Here is a 17,172-nt window from a genome sequence, read left to right as displayed (position 1 = left end):
GAACAAAAACGATTCTTGGCAAACCTTGCAGTCAGCCATGAGGGAGCATTCTGAGAACATCTGGGATAAACAGGTAGTCTTAGAAGAATTTTTCATGGTATTTAAAGGAAACTCTTTATCCGTAATCAGAATTGCAGAAAATCTCCTTATCAAGTTCTTAAAATTGCTTTAGTTATATCTTCTTCTTTTAACGCGCTTTTTTCCCATTTGTATGGGGTAAGCACGATGCCTTCTTTTGAAGGACTTTGATTTGGCTTTGGGGTAGACTTTTTTAGTTATATATGATTCCATAAGTGAATATACATAATTTTTGTATTGAAACTTTTAACTTACGTTATCATGGTATATTGTTAAAATAATTTCTAGTTTTGACTATTTTTGCAAGTTATCGAATGTAAGTAATTTTGATGATATGTTTCATTATTGATTAAGTTTCTAAGTTTTAACCTATAAGTCGTGGTACTCTGTATGTTTGCCTGCCATCATTTATAATCATAAATAGTTAATTTTGACTGTTTATTAATTTCATAAAAAAATAAATTAATACACATCTGCAGCAGATGGTGGGTTAAGAGTAGAAACTCGAAAGCTTTGTCAGAATGAAGTGAAAATGGAGAAGTATATATATATATATATATATATATATATATATATATATATATATATATATATATATATATATATATATATATATATATATATGTTATTGAACGTCAGGCAATTTATTATTCGTTAACGAATTCCGAGAGGGATCCCATTAACATAAGTATCACTTCATGCATCATTTAATCACGAAGAAATACCTCGTAGTCTGCGTACAGCCCATCTGTAAGTAAAAAACCGAATTTTACGCCAGGAGGTCCATCAAGAAACCCCTCAATTCATTTTCGCAACTCTTGAGACAAAAGTCTACTTATCCACGTGACTGAGGGTTTCAGTTCATCACTTTTTGTATCGTTCATCGCAGCATTTTGAATTAACATTTAGACTGATGTATTAGATACCAGAGTTGTTGTTAATAATATTTATAATAATATACCTCAGCAATAACAATGGGAATTAATCATGAGCTATTAGATGGGAATTAGGCTAGAAAATATCTTAGTGATAAATAGCTGGGCGGATGATATTCAAGACTTAAACACGAACATGAACTCCAGATATCAAGATTTACTCAGTGGTCGTAGGATATTACGAGACATGCAAATAAAGCTGCATGCAAGAGCTGAAGAGGGAGTAAACAACGTAACAAAAATGTGAAAGAGAAAACCAAGGGACCATTTCCGCGGATGTCACCCCTTGCAGTGCCGGTGAAGCCTAATTTACCAGGTAAAGTCCTTAAGAATAGGAACCAGGAACACAAATGAACCAAGTGAGCAAGAGTATCACATAACACCAACCATGGGCGACGTCATTATCAAACTAAATGGTACCACTGAGCGTCCGGAAGTGGATTTATATCGAGGGCTCCATCACCTTAAATTTGATGAGGAATAGGGGTTTTATACCTGTACATGTTTTCTACACATATTGGAAACTTCAGAAGTAAGTGTCAATTTTCACAAATCTTGCGCACCGGAGGTGTTTGATTATGCGATGAACCCATAAAGAGTATGACAAGTATCTCAAGGATGTGCGTCCTATCAGGAATTCAAGATAGTAAACATAAACATTATAAAACCCAATATAAGTCTAGATGCAAGTTTTCTAAACTAAGGCCCAAAAACAGCTTTGGGCGTCAAAAAAGCCAAACCCAATTATAGATCCATTCAAACAACAACCAAAAAAAAAAAAATTCAACTCATTTTTGAAAGTCCCTTTGCACAGCTAAATTGCACTTTAGTTAATGATACAATCAAAGAAAAGGAAAAGAATTCTGGTGGACAATAACTACGTGAGCTTTTCATCCGTTTTGCATAGCAAAGCAAAATTATTATAAATCGACCATGGTGTTTTCACCCAAGCATAAACAGTGGGGACATGAATTTCAGCAACGATAAGATTATATTCACCTACAGTATACCTTCGAAGAAAATGACATACATTTCCAGGTATTCCTCCTGTGCATTATTCAAGATCGGGAACTGATATTTAATAAAAGCAAATGTAAGGCTGAGGTGACTGCATGTGTATATGTATGGAAACAATTCAATATAAAGTTGTATGGTAAAATATCCACACAGATATCAGACAACTGCTGCCTTGAACTGGGTCTCATGAAAATAAAACAAATACATTCAGAAAGAGTCAGGAGATGGAAATACAACTGACGACATGACATCAGAGTTAAAGACGTGGGAAGTGATTGCCTGTTTGGACTTAGTTGAAGAATGTGTCATCCTTGAGTCTGTAACTATATGTGATAATGATATGGAAACAAAATTTGATTGTTTACATACGAATGACATGACAATACCTGCAGTAGGAATGATAATTCAGTTGCCACGAGCTATTGAAAGACAAGCTTTGCGCTAATATTGAATTATCACGTGAAGCACCAAAAACTGCATCACTTCATTAAAGTGAGCAGATTATAACGCTGAAAATATCAACGGCATTATTTACACTTCTGTGAAGAGTTCATTCGAGTCGAATTTTGCTCCAAGCTCCTGAGAAAAAAAAAATTAGATTTTTTAGAATTTCTTGTTTTTAAGTAACTAGAATTGTGGACGTTTAGTAACAAGGCCTAAAAAATGAATTGTGATTAAAATTTGATTCACTGTTAGGGAGATATTAACAAATAGTACCATCTAATAATAATAATAATAATAATAATAATAATAATAATAATAATAATAATAATAATAATAATAATAATAATAATAAAGTTCTTGTTATTATTGTTTAGTGGTCATATTTGCAACCATTCCTAATACGTCAGTAATGTTTACATAAATTCGGTAGTAAAATTAACATTAGATGTTCCAAACAAAACATTCGAGAGGGGCTGAAAGAACGGGCTTGCATTCTGGGATGTTTGTCCTATAAGTTGCGAGAGTGAGTCATAAAATTTCTTGATGAATTTCTTTGATACACTCAGCCACATTTGAGCCTTTTAAGATGGCGGAAGTCTTCTTACAAAGCGAGAGAGGCTGATTGCATATCAAAAGGCGCTCTCCGCTGCAGCCTAATGGCAATCTTGCACCTAAGGATCACACCTCTTGATACACTGACGAGGAGGAGATGGGCGAGGGAAACAGGAAGGAACTGAAGGCGGAGGGAGGAAGGGAGGGAGGGAGGGAACCGATAAAACGAGCTTACATTATAACTAACAGTTGTTTTCCTTCTCCATTCAAGAACCAAAGTCTGCAAACCTCAAGTAATGCTCATTTTCTATGCTTAAAGTTTGCATATTTATGATAAATATGCTTAAATTTTAATAAATAAACGATCAGCCTACAGGGGACACGAAATATCTTGAAACACTCCATCAATGCATTTTCAAAACGTTAAACATTCTTCTCTTTGGTCTGTTTTTTTTTTTTTTTCTGGCAGCATATCTAGTAGGTCTTGTTAGCATTCAAGTGCAACATTCTTTTTATTGCTTTCGTACAGTACCAAACCACCGTGCCACACGTATATGCAAAAAAATATTGTGTACTATAAAATATCTTTGTTAATCCAGAGTAAAAGAATAGAAGTCAAAGCTGAATGGGTCATTCATTTTGCAACCTGGAAGAGGTTTTTCTCAGAGAAATTCTCGAGATCTGTTGTATAATTTACAATCACTCGTAAATGAGGCTGTTCATTTATTAGAAAGACGAAGAAGAAAAAGAACAAACATATTTTATAAGTGTTTAAAATTATTTGTCATGTTAACTTCCCTATCTCTCAAAGAATTAGAGTAACTGCAACTAGAAAACTAAGAGATATGAACGGTGCTACTTGTACCTCTTTGGAAGCAAAAAACTAGAGCAAAATAATCTGTTTTTAAAGTACATACAGCAAAGACAAAGTTACCGTGAAAAATAATGAGACACTGATGTAAAAAAAAAAAAAAAATCAAGTAGGTTTTATCTTCAGTTGGGGTTTGTTCGTTGAAATATATTTTAAAATTTCTACTTATTAGCTTCTCTGCTCAACTGATCTTTTTTGTGAAGATGAAAACTATTCGAGTAATTTTAGGGTACCCAAACCAAGCAACGAATAATTTTTATAACTGCAGTCACGTTAAGAACCTTCACTTAATCGCAATATTGCTAAACACCAAAGCAATAAACATATTTTCATTTCAAACACCGTACTTGTAAAAATCAACTCTAATTAGCTTTGATGTCGGCTCAGCTTACTCAAGTCCTGCACTTGACTTTTTCCAGAGAAACGTGTTAAGGGGCAAATTCCCCCTTTTAGTATTAGCAAATTAGGGGAACTTGGTTTCAGGTATTTTTATGGCTACGGGAAAAATTAGCAATTAACATACAGAATTCGCTCCTTAAATGAAATCTCTTTCAGGATTTTACAAATTCACTTTATTTTAGCTCAGAAGTATAAATTATAATTTGTTCTTGGTATATTGACATTGACTTATATACATTTGTGTAGTAACTGATCATGGTAGATGTCTAACACTCTCAAAGTGGTAATTAGTTTAAAACACTGATTTTTCTAGGATGTTTTATCATCAAAGAAGATCTACAACGGCTCTAGAAAACTGTTCAGTAGGTTTCAAGTTATCCTTTCCATATTCTATATTCATATGTAAGGACAATGAATGTAACATTTTATCAAAAATTTTGCTCATGAATAAAGATTTGAGCCTTCTTGAAAACATAATAATGGCCGGTTGGAGGAACAGTCCCATTTCCTGATGTAAATATGACTCAGACCTCCACAGACTATGCTATAACATTCTATACAAAACTGACTACCTCTGACCTATATCTGAACGGAAAGTGAGTGCCTGGTAATATACAATAGGAATATCGCTTACACATATGTCTGAAGTCTCTCTCTCTCTCTCTCGTTGTGCCACCCGGAAAGACATCGCAGAAGAAATTAACAAGGCAACCAGATAGTGGCCTCATAAATAGGAAACAATTAGAAATATCCATTAGTAAACGGCCTGAATGCCAACACAAGTTATTTTACAAGGACATAATGCACCAGAACAGTAGGCACAGCTGCCAAAACAAAGGTGCCTTTCTTTTTTTCTTTTTTTTTTTACAAGAATTTCTGAATGCCTGACCTACTCCTGAAGAATAATCGGAACCCAAGCCCAACTCTTTCATTTCGAACAAAGGAAGAAGAGGCCTCTACTGGAGTAAACAATGCCTTGTCTTTCTTAAGATTTGTTGAATTCTAAAATTATTTTATGCATTCCCAACTCAGTCACGCTCAGAGAAATGAGTGAATATGTACTGTTTCATGTGAAGCAATCAGTGAAGTGAACAGTGTTGGTATTATTCAGGTTTTTAAGATATTAATCATTGATCTAAAGACCATTCTTGTCCGTTTCCTTTACGCGACCTGAGGTTACGCCTCTGGCCTTCTCATTTATCAAACGTTGAACTTATTGTAAGCAGTGCAGTGATAGAAAATGGGTACTTTTTCGGCTCCTTTAAGGAGAAAAAACTCTTTGGCGTAGTTTAATGATTTCATGAGTATGGAATGGTGGAGTAAAATTCTTTCTGGAAAGTATGAAAATGAGATGTTATTACCGGATTACAAAATGGATCACGTGTTGGAACAGACAATGAAGAACTTGGAAGATAAAAGGATTCCTGCAGGGAGGCATACCAGCTGCAGCCAAGAATATAAAGAACTCGTACACTTACGTTTCTTTGCGAAACGCCTCATTCGAAACTGAAAATAATGTTTTGGTTAGAATATTGTCACTGTATGGTAGAGTGAAAAGTATTAAGTATAATAGGTATTCGGTTGTGCTTTCGGAGGACTTAAATAGAACTCGAACAGCAAAATTGGAATTACGTGAGCATATCCCTTCCTCTTCCAAAACACGAGGTTACAATGTTGTTGTCACATACAACGGACAGATTAGGGCGTGCTTCATGTGGAATGAGGGCCATTGTCATGAATGACTGTGAAACAGAGATCATTGCAAGGGTAAATATGTTTCACGGAGAAGAATATCTCGCTTTCCCGGAATACGGAGCAAAAGGCAGAAGAAATTGTTAAGAATTCAAACCCGGAAATGCAGTGAACAAAGAAGGTAGCATTGGTCATTCAAACCTGTAGAATACAATACATTGAGAAGATGGTGTTCAAGATGCAAACATAGATAACAGAGTTCCTAAGGAGGATTTAGATGGCCAAGATTCAAACCCAGATCAAGATGGTAACAATCTAATGGTAATTCAAAATGAGTTTGACGATGAAGAACTCGAAGTTATTTGTAGGTATGGAGTAACAGAGGAATTCGTGAAAGGTAGTTGCATCGTAGACAATGTCGCTGACATGTACACAGCCTTTACTGATGTAAATAAAATAGACGATACAAGGATGGACGAAATTATGGTAGAGGTGGATGTGTACCATGCAGAAAATAGCCAAGTTGACTCACTGACGTCGATAGCAACGAGGAGAGAAAAGGGAAGGCCGTACAGCGTAATACTTCAAGTAGGAAAACCCCAGAAAATCGCTATCTTCAGTAATACTGTAGATGTTTGTGAAGAAAATACACTGCGGAGTGCAAGGCAAGAAGACCATTCTGGTTGAAAGTTAACCCTATTGAAAGAAAATTATAGTAACCCCGTTAACAATTCTGATTATAATAATTACCATTTCCAATTCAGATGAGGAAATAGAAAGTATAAAAATTTCAAAAAAGTCAAAGTTAGAATAAAAATTCTCTTTCACATTCAAGACGCCATACTGCTTAAACATGTCTATGCTTAACGTCAACAGGTTAAATGGCATTAAGAAGAAAATTAAATTATTAAACCTAGTTCTCTTTCACAAAATAGATGTACTTTCCATCCAAGAACACATTATTCAATACGGGAGACAACTGGAATACCTAAGCAAATATTGTATCTTTATTATGAATAACTTAGCTGCCATAAATGTGGGACAGCTTCTTAATAAACAGGAATTCAGATGTTGACATCATGTACGCTGAAATCTTACTATTGTTAGTGTAATTATTGGAACGAGCCTCTTCAGTTTCTTAACGTACGTATAGCACCGTCAGGCTCAAACAAAGCTAATGTGAAAGAAATGTTTAAAAATTACTTGCTTTATTACGTAAGGGATGATATACGAACTCTTAAATTTGGAGGTGACTGGAATTCTATCATAAGCGAAAGAAACTGTTCCTCTGCAAACAAAACTTGTGTCTCAGGAATTATGTCAACTTAAGAGTAATTGGAAATGAGAAGAAGTTTGGCCTTTTGCAAATAATGATGTTACATTTAGATATATTAGGCAAAAATGTGGTTCTCGACTAAATATCCAGTTGTATGTAAAGTGCCTACTGAGGCAATTCATTAGAAACAAAATGTCAGTATCATATCTTTCAGTTCATCATCGCAATATATTCTTTGTGACGAGTCGTCTGAGCTGCGAACATATTTACTTTAGTAATTTTACACCTAATTGGAAATAACCTGATGAGTATCTTATGTGGAAAACAGTAATAGATTAGGAGAGAGAAATTGTCTGTGGTCGGGGGACGGAAAACATATACCACCTAAGAACATCAAAAATTTCCAGGTACATATTCCAAACTCGGTATCTTTCGGGGATTTTCCTGAAATATTTTCCCCTTTGGGACAGGGATTTTTTTTTTATAGTTTAGACTAGCATTATAAAACTAACGTGAATTCCTAGAAGAATAGATCGGTTATCAAGGGATAAACCGACCCTATAACTCTATATACTCTATACTCTGGCTTCGCCATACTTGGAATAGTATTACAGAAATGCATGGTTACTCACGTTTATAAAGGAACTCTTTCTCACGCTCTTCCTCTGGTCCTTCTTATTAACCAACAATATGATAAGATTGATTTTATTATATATATGCTTTTAACTGTGGAAAAATTTAGATTTCTAAATGTTTTTAGATTCTGTACGGGGAATGTGAGAGAGATGCAAATTTTCATTCAAAAAAGGACGCAGGAGCAGCGAGGCAGTCAGCCTAATGAGGGTGCCATACGAAAAAGTGGATGTTCTTTGTTCATGCCTCGTGAGCTTTGAAAGGTATTTGAAGAGGGCAGTCAGCATGAAATGGAGACTGTTGAAAGGAAAGGTACACGCCGAGAAAAAGTAAAGGAGAATTTTGAGTCTGTATCAGGAAACTGATTGGATATGGTATTGAAAATCGGATACCAATAAGACGTGAAACGAGAGAAAGAAATGTCTATTTTCTTCAGTGATGCTGAGTATGCCGAATGCAGGAAAAGAATGAAAGAACATAAAAAGGTAACTAAAAATCGGTTATGGAGAAAAATTTGCATCTTAAAGCGATGTGGTTTCCGAAATATGTTGAAATCTGCTGCTTATTAGAGAGAAAAGTATTTTGTCCCTAATTTTATGGGTCCCATTTCTTCGGCGCCTTATGTTTTCCATCATTTAAGTTGTTTTCTTTCATTTGTTCTGTTTTGCTTAAAGCTACGGCCAGATTTTTGAAGTATTATTCATTCAAATTTTTGGTCACCCATTTCCCTTGACCTCACTACATTGTTAAAATGGATCGAAGAGTTAAAACAATTTGTAAAAGGACCAAAGACGGTGGTGAAATTTGTAATGAACCGTAGTCGGTTCTTCAGGATCTAAAATTTAAAAAAAATAAATGAAAAAAAAATTAGAACGGGACTAGACTGACTAGCAGCAGTCATGACAAACCATGGAGGAAGGAGCGTAACAAAACCACTAAATCACCTTAAAACTAATTTATTACAATAAAGTTATATACATTATGTACAAGTGAGTCGGTTTGGTATTAAATCACATAATTAACAGTCAGAAATCAAAAACAAATGTAGCTAAAACTATTACAATAAAGTTATATACATTATGTAAAAGTGAGTCGGTTTGGTATTAAATCACATAATTAACAGTCAGAAATCAAAAACAAATGTAGCTAAAACTGAGTTACTTTACGAAAAACCATCAATAACAAATAAACAAAGCAATCATTACAATAACTCAAATCAACAATAAAGTAAAAGTCACCAAACACTTTAGCTACATCACATAACCAGGTAGTTTCATTACAAATAAACAACAGGCAGCATAAACATAATCAAACAGCATTAAAACAGAATAAACATTCAACAAGCAGCACTAAAAAAATAAAACACTAACTCAGGGTAGCACAAAAAAAAAAAACAGACTATCTCCATAGAGACGTCGAGACAGACCCAGCTGTCAAAGAGGATGGAGATACTCAGACGAACTCCGTGGAATCATCGAAGCAGCCAGTGACTGCAAACAGGAACACATCCAACACACAAAATGGTCACGACAGAAACGTCGAGACAGCCAATCTGCTGCCAAACAGGAACCAATTCCCCAGATGACTAGTTTAGTCACCCAACCATCCTCTACTACCACAGCCAACAGGAAACATGATACTTGCTGCAAAAATAAGAACTCCTTGCTGCTATGCTGCTGAGACCTGACTCGCTCCCATACTAAACCCGACTGCCGCAGTCAACTCAATACGAAGGCGACAGACGTCAACTTCGCACACAAAAACGAATACCAACGGGTAAGGAGAGAACACCCACAACAAGGGAACAATCTGCTAATGATTGTTAAAAAAAAAAAAAAAAAAAAAAACTCTAAACATCACAAATGAAGACTAGCTACGAGAAACGTGGTTGAAAACGGATATGTACTTCGGAAACGGTAAATTGTTATAAACAGTTAATACCAGATGTACCATAAAGTAAAAGAAACGTCAGTAATGAAAATGCGAAGCTAGGTTAATTAATATCATGCCAGAATACCTGACCCCATTCTCTGAACAATGAGAGCAAAAGTAATAAATTCTTATTGAAGGAAGCAGGAGGGACAGTCCAAGGCCGTTGGGAGATGCCTTCTTGCTTCATTAACAGTATGATATCTTGCTTCTTTTACTTCACTCTCAAAAGCGTTTTTGAAAGAACAATGCATCACCCAATTTTTTTATCGCTATAAAGATAATTACAGGTGAATTACTAACTCGTGAGAGTCTGAAAATCGAACAAGAATAACAGTGGAATTGGGAAGAGTTTCTGTAGATTTTAAAGAATAAGAGGATTAAACGATGTTATTTTATTGGACGAGTAACAAAGCATTCTTGGATAACCTGGAATCATGAGTGGGCCGGATCACCAGGTAAGACGTGCTGAAGATGTGGAAGAAATTTGAGGTTAGGGAAAAATTGACAAGAATGGACTTTGTAAAGATAAAGGGGGCAATGAAAACATAATAGCTGCAAAAGAAGGAACAATTTGGCTTTGTAAGTAGATCACAGGCAAAAAGTAATCATGATTTTACTATTTCTGTCTCAAAAAGATTGAAACCAGAGGGAAACAGGGACGCCGAATTTCGTCATCACGGTTTTGTGGATGCCGGAAGCGTCGAAACGGCTACATAGAAATGGAAGAAGTGGTTGACACTGGAGGATGGTTATCGAGAGCTAAGGGATCTGAACACTTGTAGCTATGAAACACGAAAAGAGAAGAAAAAGTAAATGTTCGCGTGGAAATGAAGATTATATCATGAACGAATTATGAGCGAGAAAACATTTGAAGAAATTATTCTGGGGGTGGAATGTGACCTGGAAATAGAACAGGAGCATTTCTTGTTCAGTTAGACCTTCAGCAAACATTAATGGATACCACAGGAGCGCATGAATCATCTGGAAAAATAATAGGCTCCTTTACTTGTAAAGGTAAGAAAACAAGAAAAGGGACTGTGAGGCAAGCACTCAAACATAACATTGAGAAGGTAACGGAAAATAACTTAATTAGGGAGCAGCTCTTACTCTTTAAATTTCAAAGAGAAAAGAACTCATGATTATGAGTTCTACATTGAACGATCGTAACTGAAAACTGCACTGCACTACAGTTTAAGCCTGTACCCGCGATGCAGTACGGTGCGTTAGGGAAAACTCTGAATTAATAAGAAACAGAGTTACAGTACAATTCATCTGTCAAAATTATTTCATAATCGTATAAAAAAAATCAGAGAGATTTATTATAACACTCATGATCAAATGTTGGCTTCAGGATTGGGCGAATATGCAGAAAACTTAATCAAGTATTAACAAAAATTATTCTCCTAATAGAGGCCTTCAAGATTAAGATATATCAGGAGAAATGCTTGTACAAGCATTTACGAGTGTGCTTATGCTTGATTGTTATGTGCTTCATCAAGACTCTAGTTACTTAATAGGGTTTCTCTACGTATAGATTTTTAGGCATTCCTGCTGATAAAGGTCTTAATCTTGAGGGCCTCAAGTGTGAGAATAATTTTTATTAATATTTAATTATGTGTTTTGCATATTTGCCCAATCCTGAAGCCAACATTTCATCATGAGTGTTATAATGAATCACTTTATTTTTTTATAAGATTATGAAATCATTTTGACTGGTGAATTGTACTGTAAACTCCATTTCTTATTTATTCAAGTTTTCCCTAACATCCCGTACTGCATTATGGGTATAGGTTTACGTCGCGGTGCAGCTTTCAGCTACGATCGTTAAATGTGGTACAGTACTCTTTGTTCTAGTCTGAATAAAATATCGAAAAAATTTAGCATATTGATTAAAGAAAATTTATTCATTATGTTTAATTTCAGCGTATTTATTCTTACTATTTTTTGGGTATATGTAATTCATTCAAATTAGCAATTTTGTAACTTTTTTTTTTTGCTATACGAAGTGGACTTGAAATTAATATTAAGTACGTGTTTTAGTCTCTCTCTCTCTCTCTCTCTCTCTCTCTCTCTCTCTCTCTCTCTCTCTCTCTCTCTCTCTCTCTCTCTCTCTTCTTGTTCTCGATAAATATAAAGAGATAAACTTGGAATAGCTGCAAACTAGAAAACGACTTCAAATGTCAGCAGATCTCCGATGCGAAAAATTTATATAGAGAACGAAAAAATAAGGTAAATATGAAAAAAAACCTAACACCAAAATTCAAAATAAATAGGAATGATATAATGTAATATTCAAGGAGGAACAAGGTGCATGCTGTGATATTCACAATAATATGAAACCTTGCTCTTAGTTATAACCGAAAAATTAAACTCAATTGCAAAATTCAAATATGAGTCCCCTACGGATTTTCATATATGAGCATCTAAGAACATTGTAGAGGCGAAAGGATCTTTAAGAGGTTTCCCAGCTATTCAGGTCCTTCCATATGCTCGTCTCCATTCAAAGGGAGTCTCCTATAAAACGGTTATTAGAAGTCTGCAGCGCTCATACGAAATGTCAAAAGAATCTTTTCAGAAGTATTACTAAAGAATATCTAGATTTCATTTCTTGGAAGGAGTTTAATATTTTAGTCTTCGAACATTTTTGGTATATTCTAAATGATTTAACACGGGAAAAACAGTAATAGAAAGAATTAAAGATGAAGGAAAGAAAGAATGCACGAAAATATTAACTGTAAGAGTGACACAAACAACAGAAATATATACAAACTTTGAACGAAGGTAGATCATTGGGGTAATTTGTGTGAAGTTTTCCAGTCAATATCCTATCTCAGCTGAAAATTGAAATCGCTTCAACACGTATGCACACTCAAACAGAGAGAGAGAGAGAGAGAGAGAGAGAGAGAGAGAGAGAGAGAGAGAGAGAGAGAGAGAGAGAGAGAGAGATGCTCGTGGAGGTATACGTAATTTTGTTCTGATGAAAATTATCGCTTGAAGGGTGTTTTTCCTCCTTAGCGTTGCCCTGAACTAATTAATTTAGTAAGATAACGACGACAACGAGAGACAAACAAAACTCCAGTAATGCCGACAACGGATGGCCACAATTTGGTTACCTTAATAAACAAAAAACCTGAACCACCTTCAAAAACTTGAACCACAACATATAAACCATGAAGTCGATGAGCTTAAGGGTGCATACACCATATCGGTGGCAGTACAGTCCTAAATCCTAAAAAAAAAAAGGAGGCAGAACCCTGCATGAAGTCTTAAGTGCTGTTATAATCTAGCTACCAATAAGTCCCACACTACCAAGGGGTTTCTTTTCTTGTGGGAAAAAATTAATGGAAGATTCCGACCAATCCCTTCCAAAGGAATGGTATATCAAATGATTATCAATCCATAAGTAAGACTAGTTCCAATCAATATCAGCTTAAATCGGTTGTTTTTCTTTGTTAGTTCTGGAGTTAACCATGCGTTGTTCTCTTACACATGGGACTGCTCATTTCCAACCAGACATGAACATATATATCTATAATAATAAAATCCGAGTGGATTTTTCTTGTTTGTCCTGCCCGGGGTGACAGTAGGGGAGACATAACACAGCCACCAACCCCCTGCAAACTAGTTTGTCCACCCCGGGCGGGGGTTGGGTAGGTAGGGGAACAGGAGTGTAGGGGAGACATCCACCCTCCTGCAAACCTGTTTGTCTGCCCTGGGTGGGGGCGGGGAAGGTAGGGGATTGGGAGGGTCGGGAAGACAGCAGCCTTGGGTTCCAGTGTGCGTAGCACACCCCAACAAGCTCGTATATATATATATATATATATATATATATATATATATATATATATATATATATATATATATATATATATATATATATATATATATATATATATATATATATATATATATATATATATATATATATATATATATATATATATATATATATATATATATATATATATATATATATATATATATATATATATATATATATTGTCACAATTAAGGCCTTCAGCCACTTCAATTAAACATAATTTATTTGGAAAACTATAATTTGAATCTCTCGCCCTACGTAAATTTGTGGCAGAAGCCTTGAATGCTGGTATTCCATCCTTGACCTAACCTAACCCTAACTTACTCAATTTTCTGCGGAGACCCTTTCATTTTCCAGACGTTTCCTGACATGAACTGACAATGCCGCTAATCTCGTCCAGATCACACAAGAGACAAGATCCTTCCCCCTCAGCCAGACGTGACCCAGCGAGGACACAGCTTCCACTGATCGCTTGTTGCTACCTGTGGACGCCATCTTACCCACTGCATGTGGAGACTGGTGCGACTTTGGTGCGACTTTTGCTAGAAGCACCTACATTAATTACTACAGGTTAGTGTCTGGTTGTGGTAGGTCTCGGTCTCCTTCCCTATTCCTTGCCACCCTCTCCATTCCATTACCCTCTCAATATCCTATTCCCTTCCTCAAGCAAACCGTCCTACCTTCCTTTTACCCTAGGTACACCCTCGCTAACGCCATTTTAACCCTGTTGTGAAAGAAGTACTAATTTATGTAATTTGATTAATGATCTAGGACGCAATCTTGGAGCACATGTAAGATCATAATTTTTATCTAACTATATCCAACCTAGCCTATAGCTTCAGCCAAGTTGGGATGCTTAATTAATTAATTGCTGCATGCATGCTAGATTAAATATTAATCCCTGCATATCTCCATTTCAGGGAGGTCTTTCTTTTCCAGTTGTGTTCACTTTGTCTGACCCAAGTTCCCCTCCCCACGAGTCAACCAGACCCTGTGTGGGGTCCAAGATTGCATCAGTAATTATGTTAATTGTGTCAGTGATTACCATTAATTATTTGTTGAGCTGTTCTGTTTCTTGACTGTTGATTTCTTGTACATAAACTAAATTTAGTGCACCTGTTGTGTGTCACTTGGCAATCTTTCCCCTGTATTCTGTAATACTTAATTACTTACAGATGAGGCCATATAATTAGCATTTTGGCTAGATGGACTAACCCTAGTAAGACCTTGTACTACAATGATATATTCAGTGTATATATATATATATATATATATATATATATATATATATATATATATATATATATATATATATATATATATATATATATATATATATATATATATATATATATATATATATATATATATATATATATATATATATATATATATATATATATATATATATATATATATATATATATATATATATATATATATATATATATATATATATATATATATATATATATATATATATATATATATATATATATATATATATATATATATATATATATATATATATATATTGTTACATGGGTCCTTCGGCTGATGAGTTTAATTATTAATTACTGTGATTTATATAGCCTTGTTTTACCTAAGGTACATATAATCCTATCAATTAAGGCTAAAAGTTATCAAAAGAGACAGATAATTAACTTAATAAGATCCAGTGGCCAGTTGAAACTAGGTTACTGAATATTTTGATTTATTCTGAACACATGAATTAAATAAACCACACTAATCAACCATCTAGTTCAACAAAAATGAATGAAAATAAGAAAATCTTATGGGAACTAATAACAGCTCCAACTTTGTCCCACTATGGACACAATATTTCACCCTACATTTGGGGGATGGCGCAATAGCATAGGAAACTCTCGTGACACTCTTATAAGCAGTTCTCGAGTGTATTATGGTTAATCCTCCTCCAAACAAGGGTATGACCAGGTTCCAAGGCGTGCCCGATTCTTAGAGAGATGTATCCAGATAACACCTGAATTCTAGGAACTTATTATTAATTGACTACAAGGGATGTATCTTAAATCGAAAATATTATGTTAACACAATGGAGGATACTTTATGCAATCTCACTAGGTAACACTAATTGTACTTCATATAACTGACTTCATAAATGGGATATGGTTTTACTAGGATTTCCTTAGTCAGTGACTGATATGAGAAAAGCTTGAAAAGGAAAATAAAGGAGAGAACTAAAGGGAGGAACTGTGAGTAATTGTCATCTTTAGACTTACCTTATAGTAGTTAAATGCTATAATCACTTGCATCCAATGCCCATGGTCTGTTGAAGCAATTTCCTGGCTGTTCCATAAAGGTTAAAGTACAAAGGGGGAAGCTGAGAGAGAGAGAGATATGTGTTTGTGCTCTCACTACTGGTTAATGCTGGATTCCCCGGCCTGGGTCGAGTGTGTGGGTGTTTGTTTGTAAGAAGCTTCCCACTTCATAGCCTGTGGGTAGCCTGAAAAATAACAAAACTCACCAGTACGAAGTTCAGGGAAAAGTGAGCTTAAGGTATACCCTAACTAAAGGTGGCCCTAGTAAATCCTACCCTGTTGGATAGGTCCTTACACTGAACTTATAACCCTCTAAGACGGTTGGCTTTTTTTTTTGAAACACAATAACCAGCTCTCGGGCTTTCCTCCCTCAGCTGCCTTACCAGAGAAAGCTTTTTTTTTTTATTCCTTTTTGTGCTTTCCCTTGTTTGTTTGTTTGTTTTTTTTTTTTTTTTTGGTTGTTGTCATGATCCAAGAATCATTCCAGGTCCATTCCAACTCTAAACAACAACATTTCAACACCAGCAATTGAAATATGGGAAATGAATATGAAAAAAAACTCTCACAACACTACATCACATTTCTTCACAACCTTATTTACAAAGAAAACGAAATGCTGTTTCCCCTTTGTTCTCACTCAATGGAACACTAAACAAAATAAATCTAAGCAGTTATAGACAGGGAGAACAGGTTGCAAGGTGGAGTAATCTTAATACTTAAATGGTGAATTGGTGAGTAATCCTTTCGTGGCTGGGGTTTCAGCCGAAGAGATGATGCTAGCTCGATGACCTCGGGCTTGAAGACGTCACAGAAGGGCAGCTGAGAACTCAGCAGAGATGTTGCTGGTACGGTGACCACGGGCTTGTAGATGTCGCAAAAAGGATGTCTGTAAGATGAGGCAGCAAATGCTGTTTCTTCAAGAATCCGGAAATTGTGCAAATGGAGGGCAGGAGGGGCTGAAGACTCGTCCTTGCTACAGGCAGGAAGGGCTGACTACTTCACGTTGTCACAGGATGGAAGGGCTGACTACTTCACGTTGTCACAGGCGGGAAGGGCAGACTACTTCTCCACACAAGCAGGAAGGGCTGACTACTTTTCTTCATCACTGGTATGTAGGCTCGCTGCTTCACCTCGTCCCAAACACCTCGTCTCATCACAGGCTGGCTGCTCTCTTCATTTCGGGCAGGACAAGATTTTATGGAGAAGAGTTAGGGTCGTCTGGA

Source organism: Macrobrachium rosenbergii, chromosome 13 (genome assembly GCF_040412425.1).
Source record: "Macrobrachium rosenbergii isolate ZJJX-2024 chromosome 13, ASM4041242v1, whole genome shotgun sequence".
Lineage (NCBI taxonomy): Eukaryota > Metazoa > Arthropoda > Malacostraca > Decapoda > Palaemonidae > Macrobrachium > Macrobrachium rosenbergii.
Note: the sequence above shows the minus strand (reverse complement) of the source record.